Here is a 23,923-nt window from a genome sequence, read left to right on the forward strand (position 1 = left end):
GTTAACAGGTTATTTATTGTATCTCGAAAGTGATAAATTGTTTGTGGTTGTTAACGCAACCAAATATCAACATCCCTTACAGAAAAACCACATGAAGTTCATGTGAACACGTGAGATCTCGTTTAGAATATTTTACTTTGAAAGACATAACTGAAATTAATTCAATTTAAACAGTCATGGTCCCCTGCAGGTTTGGTCTATTTCCCGGTTTGTTCCAGGCAGGTCCCCAATAATGTTTTTAACCAGTTCTTAGAATGTTGTGTCATGGTCCCCTGGTGGTTTTTTGCAAGTCGAAGAACACCATCCCAACCGTGAAGCACTGGCAGCATCATGTTGTGGGGGTGCTTTGCTGCAGGAGGGACTGGTGCACTTCACAAAATAGATGGCATCACGAGGATGGAAAATTATGTGGATATATTGAAGCAACATCTCAAGACATCAGTCAGGAAGTTAAAGCTTGGTTGCAAATGGGTCTTCCAAATGGACAATGACCCCAAGCATACTTCGAAAGTTGTGGCAAAATGGCTTAAGGACAACAAAGTCAAGGTATTGGAGTGTCCATCACAAAGCCCTGACCTCAATCCTATAGAAAATTTGTGGGCAGAACTGAAAAAGCGTGTGCGAGCAAGGAGGCCTACAAACCTGACTCAGTTACACCAGCTCTGTCAGGAGGAATGGGCCACAATTCACCCAACTTATTGTGGGAAGCTTGTGGAAGGCTACCTGAAACATTTGACCCAAGTTAAACAATTTAAAGGAAATGCTACAAAATTCTAATTGAGTGTATGTAATCGTCTGACCCACTGGGAATGAGATGAAAGAAATAAAGACTGAAGTAAATAATTCTCTCCTATTATTCTGACATTTCACGTTCTTAAAATAAAGTGGTGATCCTAACTGACCTAAGACAGGGAATTTTTGCAAGGATTAAATGTCAGGAATTGTGAAACTGAGTTTAAATATATTTGGCTAAGGTGTATGTAAACTTCTGTCTTCAACTGTATTTCGTACAAGGTTAGTCCATGTTGAAATTTAGTTACCTTGATTACATAATCCTGTGGTTTAAATTTCACCCTCAAAATAACAGTTGACTTTTTTCAAATCCAATGTATTTTACACATAGATTCTACGTCACATTACATTGAAACAGCATTGATTCAACCAGTTTGGCCGAGTGGGAAGTATCTGAATGTTTTGACTCAGTTTCATCTTGCTCCATCTTCTCCCTCTGCCTTGCCATTGGAGTTCCTATCCTTACCAAATATTGTTAGAGAGGAAGCCCCCTAGCCATTTAAGAACCATTTAAATATAATGAATTGGAAGGTTGTGTAGGACTATGGTAGGTGAAGAAACCAATCTTTTCAGACTGTTAGTATTTATCTGGTCAATATGGCAGTGTATTAAGCCTGTTGCTTGTAATAGTTTTGATATGTGAAATTGTGATTGTAATATGAATTGTATTTTAATGTTTAAGGACTCTTGGAAGATTAGTCCAACTGAGGACTAAAAGAAATCCTAATAAAATAATATAATCGGACAGTTTTTTTTTCTCTATGTGAGAAAGCTTGCTTTTTCATTACAATTTGTGATATGACTGAACAGTCTGTCAGCTAAAATGGGTTGGACTTTACACTAGTTGGATGACCCCTTTTCAAATTGAACCTATCATTCTCTGTTTTGTATGCAGAACCAGAGGTATCAACCTATCAGATGGAACATGAGGTAGCACAAAGTTATCAACAGGCTATGTAACAAAAATGGGCACTATCAGACTGTTTTTGCAAGTTAAGGAACTACATGTGTGTCTCTACTCTTCTTATTACACTATTCTCAGTCACTGGTCTCGATGTCAGGCTAAAATAAAAACAACTAATGTTAATATGTAGCTAGATGTGTAAAATTTGAATGTTCCCATCTTTACCCGTTTCTCAGTCCTTTCAGCTGCAACTGAAATTGTATCATGGCCTATATGTTTATCCATCACACACAGCAGACAGATACACTGCTGGTCGGTACGGCATGATGAGAGGGGATCTTCTCCTCTAGTTGTCCAGTGGCATCAATCAGCATGTGTTCTTTTTTTCCTGGGCTGAGTGCATTATGAAGTTTCAGGTGAGTCTCACAGTAAGAGGCCAGACACATCAGACATGACTTGACAGGTATGGGTTTTCTCCCAGTGCAGATGTCACACCCCACACCTAAAGGTCCAGCACAACAGTGAAGGGGAGGAGCACTTTGGAGTCCTGTCTTCATCAGTTTTTCCACTAATTCAGTAAGTAGAGTGTTTTTCCTCAAAAGGTATTGGGCAGTGGAGGCTCATCAGAAGAGGAAGGAGAGGACCATCCTCCTCAGTGAATTTCATAAAAATAGTAACACATTAAAGTTATCCTTTTTAGATAAAACTATACTAAATATATTCACGTCACCAAATAATTTACTAAAACACACTAATTGTCAATGAAGGTCTGCAGTAGCCTCAACAGCACTCTCTGGGGTAACACCATGGTGTAGCCGGAGGACAGCTAGTTTCCATCCTCCTCTGGGTACATTGACTTCAATACAAAACCTAGGCAGCTCATGGTTCTCAGCCATTCCATACACTTACACCGTTAATATTATAATTTCCCAAAGACGTCCTCCAACCTATCAGCGCTCTTGCAGTATGAACTGACATTTTGTCCACCCAATCAAAGGATCAGAGAATTAATCTAGTACTGAAAGCATAAGCTAAAGCTAGCTAGCACTGCAGTGCATAAAATATGGTGAGTAGTTGACTCAAAGAGAGAGAATGACAATAGTTGAACAGATCTGAACAAAAGAGAGAGAGATAGCTTTATTGCGTTTTTAATTTTCACGTTTTAATTTTCACGTTTTCACAGTTTTTTATATGTAATAAATTTGCAAAAAATTCTAAAAACCTGTTTTTGCTTCATCATTATGGGGTATTGTGTGTAGCTATTTAATCCATTTTAGAATAAGGCTGTAACGTAACAAAATGTGGAAAAGGTGAAGGGGTCTGAATACTTTCTGAATGCACTGTATGTTGACTATGACTTTAGCTAATATGGTGACAACGATGTAGGCTGAGTGTAGCAGTTAGCGGTTATGGTATAAAGGTTTGGCTTGGAAAGGTTTTTTCGGCTGTTCAGACAGCTGTTGTATTGTGCACTGAAATCCACAAGCAAATGGAAAAGGTGAGATGAGGGGGAGCGTAGATGCCAGAAGGACATATACAACGAGCAAAGTGAGCATCCTTTTTTTATGTGATCAGGTGTGTATTCATTACGTCGATTCTGTTGAAAAACTTTTCTTAAACGGAAGCAAACAGAACAAAATGGGAATACACATACCTGAATTTGTCCACTAGAAACTCTCATTTGCAAATTTTGGACTAATGATACACCCTAGATAAGCTAGATGCAGGCAAGAGTGTGCAAGGCGGTATTGAATGTGTCACTGTCTGTCACATTCATTACTCAACATTTTATCTTGTCCTGTGCACCTACGTTGCAAACTTTAATTCGTAGGCTAGGTTGTCGAAACCGGTTCTGTGTGAACTCCGATATCAGACAGTGTCTGGCCAGCAGAGGGCATATGTTGTCTGTCACAACCAGAGAGAAACCCTGATGATGGTTTATTGATACTGAAACATTGGTATAAAATCATTAAATCTGAGGAGCATTAAGATCATCAGAATGTTGGAGTATCTTTTCATTACAAACAGATAGCAAATCATCTTCTCAGAGTCATCGCCTGTGGCTGCTAATCTTCGTGATTCATTCTAAACAGAGAGAGAGGGAGTGGAGGAGGGAGAGAGGGAGCGATACCAAGAGAGTGAGAAGGAGAGGAGAGCAGGGGGAGAACAATATACGTAGGCAGAAAAAGAGAGGATAGAGAGTGTGAGAGAGAGATAGAGAAAGAGAGTATGAGTCTCCCCTGTGTCTGTACTGGTCTCTACTAATGACCCAGGTCTGCTGGCTATCAGACAGATGGGGACTTAACACTGATTACCCCACTAACACCTGATTTTCTCTGACAGCTCAACACACACATATATTCACACACTCATGCACACAGATGTGTGTGTAAGTGATTGTATCTAAACTGAGCATGCAACGGAGTCGGTTAAAGGATGCGGTTAATGTGTACCTATTTCTATAAAGGACAGCACGTTATGTACATTATGGTCTAGATAGAAAACAGCCCACAAGCTGAACAGATACTACACATTGGAACAGCATGGAAACATCCCTTTTCCATTTCTTTCCCTAACTCTTCCGTTTCCTTTCCTCCCTCTTCCATTTTCTTTCCTCTCCCCCACAACTCTCTCTCCCTCCCTCTCTCTTTCTACAAGTAGGCCTATGTGCAACTTATTCCAAACCTATGATATGTGTATGTTTGCTCTAGTGAATAAGACATGATTCTGTCTCATAACAGAATGCTATTTATCTGTTTTACACTAACAGTGGATGGACAGTTTAGAAGTTGTTTTTATATTATTAACATATCACCAGGTCCCCGCTGTGATGGAGAAGCCCCCAAATGCTCACACAGTAGTCATTCATGTTGGTTCAATCAACTACAATCTTTGTAAATTAAAGGTTCACTTCAGATTGTCTATAAGCAAACTAAAGGAGACAGACAAATGGATTCTCATTTCCGGTCCTCTACCTACAAAAAGTCTCGGAATGGAATGCTTTAGTCATCTACTGGCTACACTACTGGCTTACATCCTACTGTTCCTCAATGGATTTGGAGAACATTGACAATTTTGACCACTTTTAGGAGAGGGCCCAGTTTTACAAGAGGAATGGCTTGCATCCAATATAAAGGGGCAAAATTTATCTCAGCCTATATCGAGAAGGCTCTTGTAAAACATTGCCCAACCCATGGTGAAGTAACTTTTTCCCATTCCCACTATTTCACGGTGTTATCATCGTACTGCTCCAGATAACCATATTCCCTGCGGTATTGTCAGTAATAATCTTGTAACCATAAAATTGAATTCCACTGTTCGCTCTGTTCCTGTGTCATGACTGTCCTGATCAGGTCAGGTTACAGGAGACCACAACCCTACAGATTATCTCTCAACCCCAACAGATGAGGAGAGATCTAGGGGTCTGAAGATGTGGGGGTTTTATGACCCCTCACACCCATGGTAATTCTGAGGCCACAGAAAACATTCCCTCTCACTATCGTTACCGCCTTCAGGGCAATTCTCTGGGCGTACCAAGTTTGAGGGGCAAGGTATAGATTTTACTCAAATCCAATTTTAGACAACTAACTTCACATTTCATCTCTACCGAAACATTCTCTTTGATTTGGACATTTTCCACACAACGTACAATGTATAAACATCAAGCATATACGAGGAAAACTCTTAACGTTACACTGTTTTCATAATAACGTAATCTATTAACCTTTAATCACAAAACAAAAATGACATACATTTTCATATTCCATCTATCGTCATGACCACCATTGTAGTTGACGGACACCATTGTTCCAAAGTCCCTTTATTGCATGTTTAAAGTTCTGAGGCTGGTTCTGAACGCCCACTTCTGACCCGAGGGTATAAAACCTGTGAGTGCAGAATTAACAGAGTAGACTAAGTGACCCGAGCTGCAGCCAAAGGTCTAAAAGGTCAACGAACCCAAAACGCAACAAGTTGAAGACAAAGAAATCTTTTTCTACCCAAGCTACGGATGAGTAGCGTGTCTAAGCGGGTGTATTCAAGCCGAACCACCTAGCCTCCACTCCCCATCGAATCGTGGTATCTACACTCTTTCATCTTTACGCTGTGAGCTCTGAGCTACAGAGCTATCTGTCCTCCGAAGACCCCTTCCAGAGCGAGGACAAAGGAACAGGCCAGTAAAGCCAAAGGACACGGACATCACGTCGTGAGGACACCTAGAGAGGTGCGCAGGAGAAGTGCGTCATTGAGCAGCTTGAACGGTCCACGCGGGAAAATCCACGGAGAACCTCCACAAGTAATTACATCATTATATTCTGACTCATAACAGCGGCAGTTTGGGGCAAGGCTAGGGTTAGAATGAGCATAGCTGACAATTTCACCCAAATGTATATTCCTCTTGTGTACTTTCTCTCTTTCTCTCTCTTTTAAATCCCCATTTTGGGTAACACGCGCCCTAGTGTGTTGGCCCGTTATACTAAGTTCTAATCAATAGCCTAGAATGTGTTTTTGTGTATGTGTATCTTTTATCATCATTTTAGCTTTTTAGTAAATAAACATTCAACTAAGACTGGTGTGGTGCGAATTCATTAGTGAGACCCGGGTCCGTGCAGAATCCCGGGCTATACGACGTTCAGAACGAGACTGTTAGAGGCAACTGGTTAATTAGCGGCTGTGGTAAAATCGATATTCTGATATTCTTTGAGTTAATTTGGGAAATAGAAACTCAATAAAAACTAGTTTTCCCATGGTGCCCCAGGTTAATGAGTTAATAATTGCTTGATTCAGTTAATCACGTAATTAGAAACTTGTAATCATTCGATGAGCAACAGTCGCCACATTAACTAATACAACGTCACGACACCTGTTAGCCCATTCGGGAAACACACTGTGGTAAGCTCATCCAGTGCTATTATAGCATCAAATGGATACCCCCACTGTTTTCAAATCGATTTGGGCTGTTCCATATCTACCTATGAAGTTTGATGTCAAAGATGGACCTTCTTGATATCTGGGTGCATGACACGAGCCTGGACATTTTGGTTGCTAGCTATATATGTGAAATCAACTCTTGTGTTATCATGTTCTCTAAATATCACTATCCCCCCAAAATGTTAGCTTTTGGTTAATGTGGCCATAAACCAAAATACACATGTATATGTTGCAAGGATTTACCACCCCATTTTAAGAATATTTGTCTTGATTTAAACCTGACTCAACTGATTGCAAAACCCACACGGATTAATGTAAAAAATCCAGCAAACTCCTCACTGATTGACCTAATTCTGACAAGTACTTGTCTAGTGATGTATTTTCTAATGATCTCAGAGATCACTATCCTATTACATGTACTAGAGATCCCAAACAGATTAACAGTGATCCTCGTTTAATTATAATTTAAAAAATTTCCCCACAAGCTTTTCTTCATAATATGTATTACTCTGACTTCTCCTCTATCAGCTGCATGCCTGACTCTGAATTAGTTCTAGAATTGTTCTCATCTAGTTGTATCTCTCTGGCAGATTAACACGCTCCCCTTAAACGCCTTAGAGTAAAAAATAAAACAAATCCTTGGCTCTCTACAGAACTTTCAGATCTTCTTATGATGACAAATCAAGCCTGGTCCAAGGCTAGATAAACTGACTCTGCAGCTGATTGGCAGTTTTCAAGCAATTGAGAAATAGATGCACTTCCTCAATCAAGAAAGCTAAATCTAGCTACTTTCTAAGTTCTATCTCAGACTCTGCTGATGATCTGTCAAAAGTTTGGAAAACAGTTAATGCTCTGAATCATGGAAATGTCTCTCCCCTGCCTAAGCTAGTTGTCAGACTCTCAAATCAATTTTTTTATTGGTCACATACACATGGTTAGCAGATGTTAATGCGAGTGTAGCAAAATGCTTGTGCTTCTTGTTCCGACAGTGCAGTAATATCTAACAAGTAATCTAACAATTTCACAACAACTACCTTATACACACAAGTGTAAAGGGATGAATAAGAATATGTACATATAAATATATGGATGAGCGATGGCCGTGCGGCATAGGCAAGATGCAGTAGATGGTATAGAGTACAGTATATACATGAGATGAGTAATGTAGGGTATGTAATCATTATATAAAGTGGCATTGTTTAAAGTGACTAGTGATACATTTATTACATCCAATTATTAATTATTAAAGTGGCTAGAGTTGAGTCAGTATGTTGGCAGCAGCCACTCAATGTTAGTGATGGCTGTTTAACAGTCCAATGGCCTTGAGATAGAAGCTGTTTTTCAGTCTCTCAGTCCTAGCTTTGATGCACCTGTACTGACCTCGCCTTCTGGATGATAGCGGGGTGAACAGGCAGTGGCTCGGGTGGTTGTTGTCCTTGATGATCATTTTGGCCTTCCTGTGACATTGGGTGCTGTAGGTGTCCTGGAGGGCAGGTAGTTTGCCCCCGGCGATGCGTTGTGCAGACCGCACCACCCTCTGGAGAGCCTTGCGGTTGAGGGCGGTGCAGTTGCCATACCATGTGGTGATACAGCTCGACAGGATGCTCTCAATTGTGCATCTGTAAAAGTTTGAGTGTTTTCGGTGACAAGCCAAATTTCTTCAGCCTCCTGACAAGAGGTGCTGTTGCGCCTTTTTCACCACACTGTCTGTGTGGGTGGACCATTTCAGTTTGTCCGTGATGTGTACGCAGAGGAACTTAAAACTTTCCACCTTCTCCACTGCGGTCCCGTTGATGTGGATAGGGGGGTGCTCCCTCTGCTGTTTCCTGAATACCATGATCATCTCCTTTGTTTTGTTGACTTTGAGTGTGAGGTTATTTTCCTGACACCACACTCCGAGGGCCCTCACCTCCTCCCTGTAGGCTGTCTCGTCGTTGTTGGTAATCAAGCCTACCACTGTAGTGTGGTCTGCAAACTTGATGATTGAGTTGGAGGCATGCATGGCCACTCAGTCATGGGTGAACAGGGAGTACAGGAGATGACTGAGAACGCATCATTGTGGGGCCCCAGTGTTGAGGATCAGCGGGGTGGAAATGTTGTTTCCTACCCTCACTACTTGGGGGCGGCCTGAGAGAAAGTCCGGGACCCAGTTTCAGAGGGCGGGGTCGAGACCCAAGGTCTCGAGCTTAACGACAAGTTTGGAGGGCAATATGGTGTTAAATGCTGAGCTGTAGTCAATGAACAGCATTCTCACATAGGTATTCCTCTTGTCCAAATGGGACAAGGCAGTGTGCAGTGTGATTGTGATTGTGTCGACTGTGGACCTATTGGGGCGGTAGGCAAATTGAAGTGGGTCTAGGGTATCAGGTAGGGTGGAGGTGATATGATCCTTGACTAGTCTCTCAAAGCACTTCATGATGACAGAAGTGAGTGCTATGGGGCGATAGTCGTTTAGCTCAGTTACCTTAGCTTTCTTGGGGACAGGAACAATGGTGGCCCACTTGAAGCATGTGGGAACAGCAGACTGGGATAGGGATTGATTGAATATGTCCGTAAACACACCAGCCAGCTGGTCTGCGCTTGCTCTGAGGACGCAGCTAGGGATGCCGTCTGGGCCAGCAGTCTTGCGAGGGTTAACACGCTTAAATATTTTACTCAAGTTGGCCACGGTGAAGGAGAGCCCACAGACTTTGGTAGCGGGCCGTGTCAGTTGCACTGTATTGTCCTCAAAGCGAGCAAAGAAGTAGTTTAATTTGTCTGGGAGCAAGACGTCGGTGTCTGCGATGAGGCTGGTTTTCTTTTTGTAATCCGTGATTGACTGTAGACCCTGCCACATACGTCTCATGTTTGAGCCATTGAATTGCGACTCTACTTTGTCTCTATACTGACACTTAGCTTGTTTGATTGCCTTGCGGAGGGAATAGCTACACTGTTTGTATTCGGTCATGTTTCCGGTCGCCTTGCCATGATTAAAAGCAGTGGTTTGTGCTTTCAGTTTTGCGCGAATGCTGCGATCAATACACAGTTTCTGGTCAGGGAAGGTTTTAATAGTCACCGTGGGTACAACATCACCGATGCACTTGCTAATAAACTCGCTCACCGAGTCAGAATATACATCAATGTTGTTGTCTGAGGCTATCCGGAACATATCCCAGTCCACGTGATCGAAGCAATCTTGAAGCTGGAATCCGATTGGTCGGACCAGCGTTGAACAGACCTGAGCACAGGCGTTTCCTGTTTTAGTTGCTGTCTATAGGCTGGGAGCAACAAAATGGAGTCGTGGTCAGATTTGCCAAAAAGGTGGGCGGGGGAGGGCTTTGTATGCATCGCGGAAGTTAGAGTAGCAATGATCTAGAATGCTGCCAGCTCGAGTCACACATTCGATATGCTGATAAAATTCAGGGAGCCATGTTTTCAGATTAGCTTTGTTCAAATCCCCAGCTACAATAAATGCAGTCTCAGGGTATATGGTTTCCAGTTTACATAGAGTCCAGTGAAGTTCTTTCAGGGCCGTCAAGGTATCTGCTTGGGGGGGATATACACGGCTGTGATTATAATCGAAGATAATTCTCTTGGTAGATAATGCGGTCGGCATTTGATTCTAAGAAATTCTAGGTCAGGTGAACAAAAGGACTTGAGTTCCTGTATGTTGTTATGATTACACCACGAGTCGTTAATCATAAGGCATACACCCCCGCCTTTCTTCTTACCAGAGAGATGTTTGTTTCTGTTGGCGCGATGCATGAAGAAACCGGATGGCTGTACCAACTCTGATAACATATCCAGAGTGAGCCATGTTTCTGTGAAATAGAGAATGTTACAATCTCTGATGTCTCTCTGAAAGGCAAACTTTGCTTGAATTTTGTCTACCTTGTTGTCAAGAGACTGGACTTTGGCGAGTCATATACTATGGAGCGGTGAGAGATGTGCCCGTCTACGGAACCTGACCAGTAGACCGCTACGTCTGCCCCTTCTGTGGCGCCGTTGTTTTGGGTCGCCTACTGGGATCAGATCCATTGTCCTGGGTGGTGGTCTGAACAGAGGATCCACTTCGGGAAAGTCGTATTCCTGGTCGTAATGTTGGTAAGTTGACGTTGCTCTTATATCCAACAGTTCTTCCTGGCTGTATGTAATAATACTTAAGATGTCCTGGGGTACCAATGTAAGAATTAATATATATAATATATAAAATAAAAAAAATACTGCATAGTTTCCTAAGAACGCAAAGCGAGGCGACCATCTCTGTCGGCGCCATCATCATAAGCATCATTACTGAGAAAAAATAGATAAGTGATGCTTTTAATCAACATTTTATCTTGGCAGGCTTTTTCTTTGAAAGAAATGGTGGTTTAACTGACCCTAGTCAGCCAGTCAACTGCCTGCCTCTACGGTAATTGGCCCGATGGAAGTTCAACTTCTAGTGCAACTTTGTTTTCATTTCAACAACTTTCTACTTGTGATGTGCTTGACGCCTTGCACAAGTTTAATGTAAAAAACTGGGGCTGATTTGCTTGATCCTTTCTTGATGCAGGTTTCTGGTCCTCTGATAGCAGAATCTTAAACATATATTCAGTCTCCTTATATCATTTATGGTACCATCCCCAGGGTCTGGAAAGCGGCCCATATATTCCTCCTTCACAAAGGTGGTGATCCGTGTGACCTAAATAATTATCGCCCAATTTCCAAACTCTCTTGCCTAGCAAAAATTCTAGAATCCTTGGTAAATACTCAATTTACATTATTTTGAAATACTAAATGTACACCAGTCAGCCTCAGACCAGGTCATAGCACCATCAATTAGGTTCTAAATTGTTTGGATAAGAATAAACACTGTGCTGCCTTTTTACTGACTTATCTAAAGCCTTCAACACTGTGGATCATTCATTACTTATTCAGATGCTTTCATCAACAAGGCCAGGACAAGATTGTGTGTAGCTGGTTTGAAGATTATTTAAAGGACATTGGATCACTTGAAATGACAGTTTGTATTTACTGATGGTGTTAAATCTGGTTTTCAGGACATAACAAAGGGTGTCCCATAAGGATCAATTTTTGGCCTGGTTCTTTTCAATATTTGTACAATATTGGTTTATCTGTAAAAAAAAATTAAAAAATACTTTCACCTGTATGCAGATGATACTATAGTGTGGTGTATGCTATTGCCCCCACAGTTGACCAGGCTGTGTCAGAATGTATTGCCCTGCAGAAAGCCTTCATTGAACTGAAATTGGCACTTAAAAGAAAACTTCACCACTAGACACTATTTGGGGTGTTTTTCAAGTCTCCCTACATAACGATGAGTGATGAGAGGGTGTTTCAGACATAACTATGCACTATACCTGTATTTTTGACGCCATTGGTTGATTGAGGCTGCTGTCTGATCTAAAAATGAATGGAGTCATGTTTTTTAGCAATTATTGTGTCCTTTGTGTTTTGCAGATTGCACGATCATGCTAGCAGTGAGTAGATATGGTTGTCCTTGTTCAATAGAGCTTTTGGACTTGTCTCAACAATGTTCCTATCTCCCATACTTCCTTGTTCCCACCCTCGAAGGCTATTGCTTTAAGACCCAAACGGCGTCCCATAGAATACAGGCTTTTCAAAACGGGGCAGAACTAGTTCACAGGTTCACAGGAGGTCTATTACCGTGCCCTGTCTATCCGAGACTGCTAAATAATTACCTAGGTTTTCATCCAATTGGCGACAGATTTTCATGCGAATATTTTTAAAAACGCATAAAAAAATATGTGCATTTTCCCAACAGTAGTAGTGTGAATCCACCAAACTGACTTGTTATGGATAAAAATCCCTAAAGGAGGACGTAGTAAACACAAAATATATGTTTTCGATAAAGTTTTGATGTACGGAATAAGAATCTAAAGTTCAACGTGTTTCCATTGGATTTTCAACTCTACCGATAGTTTTGTCACAAAAACAGTTCATCATAAGTTATTTCCTCTGTAGCCTAACAAACTGCATGGTTTCCTGAGTCATAGTGGGTGGACCACACACAATATTTATTTTACCTTTATTTAACTAGACAAGTCAGTTAAGAACAAATTCTTATTTTCAATGATGGCCTAGGAACAATGGGTTAACTGCCTTGTTCAGGGGCAGAACGACAGATTTTGTACCTTGTCAGCTGGGGATTCGATCTTGCAACCTTTCGGTTACTAGTCCAACGCTCTAACCACTAGGCTACTCATCGTTCGACTTCAAGTTTAATTCGATTTGATGGTTATTATATCAATATTTGCGCATAAAGGCATTTACACCACCATTTCTTGCATAATTAATTTTACAGACACAAAAAGATCCCACCATCTCGAAAAAATAAATGATCTATCTGCATTTAATAATTGTACCGAAACTTCTTGTTTCCATCACAGCTGTCATGATTTATTTTTATATGTTATGACTTTACTCAGAATAAAACTGTGGATGGAAACGTGGTTACTGGCTGATTCTGCTGATTCCTCTTTTCTAAAGGAGCTGGGCTAGAAAACACTTTTTTGATGTTCTTTTACATAGGAACATACAGCCCTATCTATTTGAGGCTGAATACACTGAAGAGGGGACGGCGAGAAAGATAATTGCAAGACCAGCAAGCAGCGGTAGCCAGCCTAGACCAGCTGGACCAGGACAGAATGGTAATGACAAACGAGTAGGTCATTTTGCTGTCGGTAGCTAGCTAGCAATATATGCTCTCTTTTAACCGAGGCAGTGTTGTTCAGTACAGTACAATTTGTGATCTATTCAGCCAATAACAGTGCTTGGTATAACCACTACAAGCCAAGATAATCAAGGGTTTTTGTTTGCTATACCTAAAATGTACTTTAGTCTAACGCTATAGCTAGCTAGATTATTAGCCTTGGTAGCCTCATTATGAGCAAAACTGGATCATTTTTTGTTATGATGATGGCAGAGAGTAAAGGAATGATTTTGGCTTGATTACTCATATTAGTATTGGAGTAACTGTACCTGTGTGCTAGATAATGTGTGTCTGTTAGTCTCCTATTCTACACCATGGTGCTACAGTCGTGGCCAAACGTTTTGAGAATGACACAAATATACATTTTCGCAAAGTCTGCTGCCACAGTTTGTATGATGGCAATTTGCATATACTCCAGAATGTTATGAAGAGTGATAAGATGAATTGCAATTAATTGCAAAGTCCCTCTTTGCCATACAAATGAACTGAATCCCCCCAAAACATTTCCACTCCATTTCAGCCCTGCCACAAAAGGACCAGCTGACATCATGTCAGTGATTCTCTCGTTAACACAGGTGTGAGTGTTGACAAGGCTGGAGATCAGTCTGTCATGCTGATTGAGTTCGAATAACAGACTGGAAGCTTCAAAAGGAGGGTGGTGCTTGGAATCATTCTTCTTCCTCTGTCAATCATGGTTCACTGCAAGGAAACACGTGCCGTCATCATTGCTTTGCACAAAAAGGGCTTCACAGGCAAGGATATTGCTGCCAGTAAGATTGCACCTAAATCAACCATTTATCGGATCATCAAGAACTTCAAGGAGAGCGGTTCAACTGTTGTGAAGAAGGCTTCAGGGCGCCCAAGAAAGTCCAGCAAGTGCCAGGACCGTCTCCTAAAGTTGATTCAGCTGCGGGATCGGGGCACCACCAGTACAGAGCTTGCTCAGGAATGGCAGCAGGCAGGTGTGAGTGCATCTGCACGCACAGTGAGGCGAAGACTTTTGGAGGGTGGCCTGGTGTCAAGAAGGGCAGCAAAGAAGCCACTTCTCTCCAGGAAAAACATCAGGGACAGACTGATATTCTGCAAAAGGTACAGGGATTGGACTGCTGAGGACTGGGGTAAAGTCATTTTCTCTGATGAATCCCCTTTCCGATTGTTTGGGGCATCCAGATTAAAGCTTGTCCGGAGAAGACAAGGTGAGCGCTACCATCAGTCCTGTGTCATGCCAAAAGTAAAGCATCCTGAGACCATTCATGTGTGGGGTTGCTTCTCAGCCAAGGGAGTGGGCTCACTCACAATTTTGCCTAAGAACACAGTCATGAATAAAGAATGGTACCAACACATCCTCCGAGAGAAACTTCTCCCAACCATCCAGGAACAGTTTGGTGACGAACAATGCCTTTTGCAGCATGATGGAGCACCTTGCCATGAGGAAAAAGTGATAACTAAGTGGCTCGGGGAACAAAACATCGGGGAACAAACAACCAAACAATCATGCTAAGGCGGATTGCAGAGGTCTTGAAAAAGAAGGGTCAACACTGCAAATATTGACTCTTTGCATCAACTTCATGTAATTGTCAATAAAAGCCTTTGACACTTATGAAATGCTTGTAATTATACTTCAGTATTCCATAGTAACATCTGACAAAAATATCTAAAGATACTGAAGCAGCAAACTTTGTGGAAATTAATATTTGTGTCAATCTCAAAACTTTTGGCCACGACTGCATAGGACATATCTATAGATATCAGAGCATGTTTATGGAGCATGGTGTGGTGGATTTAATGAGTGGCTGGTTTATTTCACTCTTCCATTTGTCATGACATGCCCAGGGGGGAGGATCATAGCCCCCCCCCCCCCTCTCTCTCTCTCTCTCTACAGTTTTATGACTTTACGACAGGTCCTAAATACCTGGTAGAAACTGCCATGCAGTATTGAGGGAGAGAGTCTACCAGAACAAAGAGCTTCTCTTAGTTCAAAACTCCTAATCCCCAAAATGGGAGAACTAAACAATATTTATACTTTTGAGAAAGTGGGTTTGTCCATGGACACTTAAGGGACAGTCATGACGAGTGTGTTTCATTTGGTGATCTCATGAAGGACAGGAAACACACATACATATAGGTATCTCTTAAAGTGTACATTTCCCAGCTGTCAGGTCTATCTAAATATTGTGAAACGTATGTGATTAAACATGAAACTATTTGTGAAAATATGTAATGTGATGTTAAAATTCTAAATGAGAGTATGGATTTTCATATAAAGATTAACTAGTCAGTGGTCACACCCCAGTGAGCCCAGACATCACATTAGGCATCATAGAACCGGCCCTTCTTCCACAAGTATAAAACACCATCCTACAAAATATACATTAAGTCAGAGAACGCCAGGATGTCGTCCCCACGCTGGAATGGCTACAATTCTATAGGCCACGGAGACCATACAGCTGTAGTTTGGCTACATGGCTGGAAATGGTTAAACTCTGATCACTACAGAATAATAGCAAATCTTAGACGTATAATTACTAGTCTGCAGCTAGAAATTATGTAAGTCTAAAACGAGAACACCGACAACCGCCAAAGCGTCTATTCTATGAGAAAATTTCCGAATGGTACTCTGAAGAATCCATTCTAACCACCTACAATCACGAAAGACATTGTGACTTCAGGGGAAATTAACCAGAGACTCTGATGAACTCTACAGGACGATCTATTGTTTTCAACGGAGAGACAACAACGGCATACGGGCGTAAATATATACATTGCAATTATTCTCGAATGAGCGGCCGTTCATGTGCAAAGGATTAGCATTTCAATGAATATAATTATAGACTGTGTGTAGTGAATCCATTTTGTTTTTCCCGCTCTTTCTCAGTCCACCCCTTTCCTTTGTCTACCAAGCCGTCATTTTGGCTTAGCCCACTAGGGACTTTTCTATCATTGTTAGTAACCAATATCTACTGTTTGTTTATGTAATTCTGTGTAATTATTTAGTTAGTTAGTACATCAATAATTAAGCCAATTTGTATATCGCTGATTCATGTTTTTATCTAGGGTTCCTGCAGATATCCAAGTGTTTGCGACGTTCAGTAATGAGAACTGATGAGGTAATTAATAATCAATAATGGAAGACTAATTGATAAGATATTAAAATATCTGAGGAGTTATATTCGGGAAATTATAACCCTGTAACGCTAAACATTTTCCCGTGGTGCTCCGACTTCCTAGTTCATTAATGTTTACATGATTAGTTTAATCACGTAATAATTCAACCTGGAAAATTGATTTGATAATATACAGTCTTCACAAGTAATAACAGTCCAGACACGACACATTCTTGCCTCCTTCATTAGCGATTAGCTGCAGCGCCTAAGACAGATGCTGAGGAAGTTGTTAACGAGGTCAGGCTAGCACCCCCAGTGGAATTGGGGCGGGTGTGTGTCTGCTTGTGTGTGTGTTCCTACAGCCCCCACCCTCCCCAGGCATTATACACCTCTACAGTGTACAGTATACACAACAGACCATTGACAGCTACATCAAACCAACTCCTTCTTTTTCATTTACCCTCCCCTCTCTTTCCCTCCATCCCCCATCACTCCACCCCACACGCCTACTCCCACTAACCACCCTCCCCCATGTTTCCTTCCTCCCCCTCATCCCTTCTCCTTTAGCTACCCCTCTCCCCCCAGGCTTCCAGATCTTTCCATTGTCCCTGACATCTGTTCTGCTGGCTGATTAATTGAGAGTAGCGTGCAGGATGAGACCCCCCAGGTAATAACTGAAATTAGAGAATTAAGTCAGAAGAATGACTGACAGGCACAGTACAGTATCTTCACATTCAATAATGGATCAGGACCAACGCAGGTTAGACTGACTGGCTGTCTGACTGACTGGCTGGCTGGCTAACTGGCTGGCTTACTGACTGACTGACTGACTACAGACGGACGGACTGACAGCCTGACAGACTGACTACAAAAACTGTTGATGTTATTACTCATGAAGTTTCTGTCAGAATATGTTTGGCTTTACACAAATAGACATTGATTGAGTTCTATGAAATAGAGCTAGAAAAACAAAATCCTGCAGATAAATGAGGCCTTGAGCTAATGTTAGTGGTGTAGGAGTTTCTGTATCATTCCGTTCCTGCAGTGTCATTCTACCCTGTCTGGGAGAAGAGGTCTGACATTGTCATCAATCTCTCTCTCCCTCTCTCTTTCCTCACTCTCTCTCCTTCCTTCCTCCCTCACTCTCTATCCTCTCTCTATGTCTCTGAAAGTGATGTGATTAATGTATCTCCAGGGTCAGATGGGAGAGGTCAGAGGTCACAGGCTCAGATCAAGGGTTAGAGATCAGTGGTCACTGTTCTGAGTTAAGTTCAAAAGCCACTTGGGGAGAATTGTTGACGTGTCACGTTATTCTGGCAGTGACAGGGCAGGACCTACTTCAACTGACTGACAGGGTGAGAGATGGAGGGAAATAGAGAGAGAAGGAGAGAAAGAGAAAGAGTAAGATGGCCATTGGCCACTGCAGTGATCCACCATCTGGACAGACAGAGTGGGGCCAAAGACACACACACAGCAGGCTTATTTCACACTCAGTATGACTGTGGCTCTGCTCACACATTTGTACAGACAGATGTACAGATGGTAGAGAAGGACGGAGAGAGGGTCACTGACCTCACAGGGAGGAGAGAGAGAGAGAGAGGTGTGTGTGTGTGTTTGTGTGTCAGGGGTAGATTGAATTATCCTACAATCCCAAAGCATTCCATCACGTATCCACGGTGATGAGGCCAGAGATCATCAATCGTTATTGGCTGCTGCCTGTAATCATCACAGATCATGCGGCGTGTTCATTGGCCTGTGGCTGACCTCTTGACCTCTGTTGACCTCTGGCCCATAAGGATGCAACCTCAGGTCGACGAGCGCAGCTGTGGTTGATGGCAGGCCTGTGCGTGAGGAGTGTGTGTGTGTGTATGAGTGTGTGGGGGCTCTATATTATGCCTATCTTTTTCCGTCCCTTTTTTGTAAATAGTCCTATTCACCCCCCCCTCCCCCCCATCAGTCAGGGTGATGATGAATCAGCTGTCAGTCAGGCAGCAGTCCAATCTACTGTTAATGTCCTACATTATCCTTCTCTCTCCATCCTCCTCGTCTCAATTCAGTTCAGCTCAATTCTTCTTCTAGAAGTCTTTGTCTCAAATTCTCTCACCCATCTCTCTTCGCTCCCTCTCTATCTTCTCACAAAACACATTACACTTTCTCTCCTTTATCTGTCTCATTTTTCTCTTCTCCTCTCTCTCTCTCCTCTTCAGTGTTCGGATGAGCAGTGCAGTGAATGGGACAGAGGTGTTGAGGACGATGAAGGGGGAGAACAGACAGAGAAAGAGAATGTAGGATTAAAAAACAGAAGACGTGTCTAATGGAAGAATAAAAGCAAAGGAGTACAAAGCTGAGAATTAAAAGAAGAGAGGAGGAAAGCGGAACAAATCAGCTTTTCTCTCTCTCTCTCTCTGAGGATCCCATGAACATAGGATGACACACACACTCATTCTCAGCCTAGTATGGCGGAGTAACCCTCTCTCTTTTCATCTGTTTTCATGATCCCTCATTCTTCTGCTTGTCTGATATCCCTCTGTGTGAGAGCAGTCAAGGGGGGTAACACATGCCCACCTCCAGGCTTCAAGACAGAGCAGAGACCAGTCTAATAACTCACCCCCAACACGGTGCTCCCCACAAACAGCCAGAGTACCCCTCTTCCCACCTTTCCTGGAGGATCTTTCATAGCATTGTCTACAGATGAGTGATTGAGAACTTTGTTTGGGTTAATAAATCCACGATTCTATCTACCAGGTAAGACCTCAAGTGAGGGAGGGTAGAGCCAGATTAAACAATGCTCATTACCTCCTGAATCTTTCATGCTGGTTATTGAATTATACATCTGCTTTCATAAATGATTGAACCAACGTGATTATGTGATGCTTTGTCATTGTGTGTGTGTGTGTGTCTTCTGTGTGTGTCTGCTGTGTGGGGGTTATCCATAGAGATGGATGGGGGATAGGTGGAGAGAGATGAGACAATTTCTCTTCCTCCTCAGGATAAAAACTCCCCCCTCTCCTCTCTCTCTTTCATCCTCCTTTTTTCTGTTTAGTACATTTCTACACATCTCCCTGTGGTGTGTGTGTGGTGTGTGTGTGTGTGTGTGTGTGTGTGTGTGCCGTGTGTGTGCCGTGTGTGTGCCGCGTGCATGCGTTTTTTGTCTGCATGTGTGTTTCTCTCCTTGTCCACAGAGTTAATGGTCTCCCAGCCCCCCTCCTGGTCTAAGTGTGGTTGCCGTGGAGACAGTGTGTCAGCCACATCTACAGTAGCTCTACAATGATTATTGGACAACAGGGTGGAGGGGAGAGGAAAATAGGACAGGAGAGGTGAAGAGAAGATAAAGAGAGGAGAGGAAAGGAGAGGAGATATGTGTGCACATAGGGAACTCTCCTCGGTCAATCATCCCAGAGCTCTATGTGACCTTTACACACTATACCCAGTGGTGGTGGTTTGACTGTTCAAAACACACTCTCTCACTCATTCACATTCACACACACAATACACCTTAGATAATTGAGCATGAGTCAATAAGGTTAAAAAACAGCGTGGTTGACGTGTGTGTTAGTCAGCCATATTTATTAGCTGTTGTGGCATTTCTAGGAGCTGGTCGGCTGTGTATGACTTGACCTCTGCATTGATTTCTATGACGTGTGAGAGCTACAAGGACACCAAGAGCTTTGATTAATGGGTGATGTCACACACACACACAATGGGTTATCTTGCTGTTAATGTCACCAGTGACACAATATGTCACTTAGCAATAAGTGCTTCCTGACAGTGAGGCCAGTGCGTGCCAGGGCTAACTAGCAGCCAACCAGTGCTTATATGGGAGACCATGACAACAGCTTATGACAACAGCTTTATGTCAACAGCTTTATGTCAACAGCTTTATGTCAACAGCTTTTGTGTACAGAAAACACACACACAAACACTGCTCCCCAATCATGTAAGAACAGGACACTGTCTCTCGCCAAGAGGAAAATGAAACAACATAAATAAGAAAAATAAAGAATCCTCACCCTCTCTATCCTTCAGCGATGGAAAGAAGGATGAACAGAAGAGGGGGATGAACAGAAGAGGGGGATGAACAGAAGAGGGGGATGAACAGAAGGGGGGATAAACAGAAGAGGGGGATGAACAGAAGAGGGGGATGAACAGAAGAGGGGGATGAACAGAAGAGGGGGATGAACAGAAGAGGGGGATGAATAATAAAGGAGGAGGGATAAACAAGTGTGTTTCGGTAAGGTCTTGGGGCCGGAAAACAAACATCCAATGAGCAGCCCTAATTGGTCAAAGGAACTGCTGTCTCTAACGAGCTGTTAATTAACTGCACTTTCACTCAGCACACACACGCACAAACACACACACAAATGCGCACACACACTCTCACTCTCTCTTCCATCCCCTGCTTGGGGTGTTTACCTTAAGTTAGTCAACAGCAACGCCAACTGAGGTTGCACACAAAACATCACCGGGGCCGAGCTCCCTCCCCACCGGGGCCGAGCTCCCTGCCCACCGGGGCCGAGCTCCCTGCCCACCGGGGCCGAGCTCCCTGCCCACCGGGGCCGAGCTCCCTGCCCACCGGGGCCGATAATACCAGGTTGTGATTGAGAAAGGACCTAAAAATTGTCAAAGACTCCAGCCACCCGAGTCATAGACTGTTCTCTCTGCTACCTCACGGCAAGTGGTACCGGAGCGCCAAGTCTGGGACCAAAAAGCTCCTGAACAGCTTCTACCCCCAAGCCATTAGACTGCTGAACAGTTAATCAAATGGCCCCCAGACTATTTACAGTGACCCCCTTTTTATTTCCACTGACTTTCTTGCACATTCACTGGACTACCCACACACACAAAACACACAGACACTCACATATACACACTTTCACACTATCTATCCTAATTGCCTAGTCACTGTTACCCCTACCTACATGTACATATCACCTCAATTACCTCAACTACCTTGTACCTCTGCACATTGACTCGGTACCGGTACTCATTGTATAGCCTCGTTATTGTTATTTTATTGTGTTACAATTTATTTTTTTCTTTCTACAAATTTTTCATACTCATTTACTCTCTATTGTTGGGGAAAGGCTTGTAAGTAAGCATTTCACAGTAAAGTCTACACTTGTTGTCTTTGGCGCATGTGACAAATACATTTTTATTTGAAACAAAATGATACACATAAAAACAAACACACACACCATGTTGCTTCAATATTCAGCCTGTTGAGTGGCCTCGGGCATGGCTCTGCCTGCCACCTGGCCACAGCATGCAAGAGGTTACTGTTCTACTTATACACTCAGGAGTAAGCCCTTACACAACGTGTGTCGGGTGCAGGTTTGCAGTGTGTGTGTGTTTGTGTGAGCACGCTCATGTGTGATCTCTCACCACATCTTTCCGCTTCTGACTTCATTTGCATAATCTGCATAATGAGCCTGGCTGTAATTGGCCGTGGCCAGGTATAGGAGATCATGTGGTTTAGTAGGAGATGATAATGAATCACACTAATTGGCCTGAACATAACAAGCTGCTCCTCTACATCTACCTCCCATCTGGAGAGGAGGAGGAAGGGTGGGATGGAGCAGGGAGGGGGGAGGAGGATGAAGAGGGGGAAAGGGAGGAGAAGTGAGAGAGGATGAGACAGGAGGGGAGGGAAAGAGGAAGGGAGAGGGGGAGGTAGGTAGGGAAGGGAAGAAGGAAAGGACATGGGGAAGGAGGGGGATAGAGAAAGGAGACAAGATGAGAGAGGAGGTGAAGAGAATAGAATAGATCTCTCTAATGTTCTGCTGTTGTCATGCAGAAACCTCTATGTGTATGAAGACTATATAATACAGGGATCAATGTTCTCCATCTCTCTCCCTCTTCATCTAACTCTTACTTAATTTATCTCTCTCTCTCCTTCATCTCACCCACACTCCTTCATTCCCTCTATCTCTATATGTGTGTATGTGTGTGTGCGTGTGCCTGTGCCTGTATGTGAATGAGTGTGTGTGACACTGCCACTGTATCTGCTACACAGATGGCAGAGGTAAGTAACCCTTTCACGCAAACAAAGAAAGGTAATTCTCTCTATATAGGACACGAACAGTACACTTCAAAAGCAGAGCAAACACACACACTCCTCCCCTTTCTCCTCCCTGGGGGTGGGGGGTGGGGGGGTGGAGGCAGGGTAATAAACAGGATTATAGCTCATCTAACAGCAGTGCGTGTGGCAGTGTGTGTGTTGGCTGAAGATAAACAGCACAAGCACCTCTCTCTCTCTCTCTCTCGCTCTCTCTCTGCATGGTTTCCCTTAGTAATTGTTACAGTGGCTCAGGCATTTCTCTGTTCTTGGCTGGCTTAGTTAGACTGCATCTCAACAGCCTAACATGACATCCCTTTCTTGTTTTCTTTCATCTCTCTCTAAAGGTCACACTACTCTCTCTCTGTCTCTCTTTTCTCTGTCCCACTCTCTCTGGCTCTCTTTCCTCTATCTCTCTCTGTCTCTCGTTCCTCTCCCTCTCCCTCTCTCTCTCTCTCTGTCTGTCTTTCCTCCATCTCTCTTTTTTTGTCTCTGTCTCTCACAACATGTCGCAGCTGCCAGTGTTGAATGATGACTGAAAAACAGAGAAAGGAGAGAAAAAGGAGAGGAATAGAGAATGGACAGAAATAAAGTTAGATTAGAGAGAGAGAGAAAAATAGAGAGCTTTTGTGACAGTGCTTGATGTAATTTTCCAAATCAATGATGTAGTGTATTTTCCTCCCCTGCTGTGGGCTAGGTTACTGTGTGTGTGTCCATATTTGTGCATGTCTGTATGTATGAGGGGTGATAAAGGCCATAAATGAACCAAAGGGGGCGACTGAACATCTTACTAAAACCATGTTGAACTCGTGAACGCCTGAACGCATATTTAAATTATTTTTTAAATGTATTATTACAGTTACACGTTCACACTTGAATGCGGGTATGCGTGAACGTGTCATTATTTGTATATTTTTATATCGAATCTTTTACAATTTCAATAAATGTATAGAAAAAAAGTGAAGGTGTGTGTGTGTGTGTGTGTGTGTGTGTGTGTGTGTGTGTGTGTGTGTGTGTGCGCAGCAGGATTTGGAATCAGACGAGGGACACCGGAGAGTCTCAGTCATGTTTTCACTTATCTTATTCTGGACTGATCATTCAGTAATGTTTAGGGCTGTTGGTAGCCAAGCCTACCAGTTGTTTCAGTTGTTTTTATAAATTAAACTGTGTATTTTGCAATAATAATGTAATATTTTTAGCACATTTATTATTTGGCCTTTGTAGTTCCCTAGCCTCAGAGCTGTTGCCGACTATGATCAGCTTGGGAGAATAGTTTTCCCAAGGGGGCAGGAGGGCACTCTTTTTGATGCCTTATTTATAGATACAGTGCATTGGGAAAGTACTTTTTTGACATTTTGTTACGTTACAGCCTTATTCTAAAATGTATTAAATAAAACATTTTCTTCATAAATGTACATGCAATACCC

The sequence above is a fragment of the Salvelinus namaycush genome, chromosome 9, assembly GCF_016432855.1.
Source record: "Salvelinus namaycush isolate Seneca chromosome 9, SaNama_1.0, whole genome shotgun sequence".
NCBI lineage: Eukaryota > Metazoa > Chordata > Actinopteri > Salmoniformes > Salmonidae > Salvelinus > Salvelinus namaycush.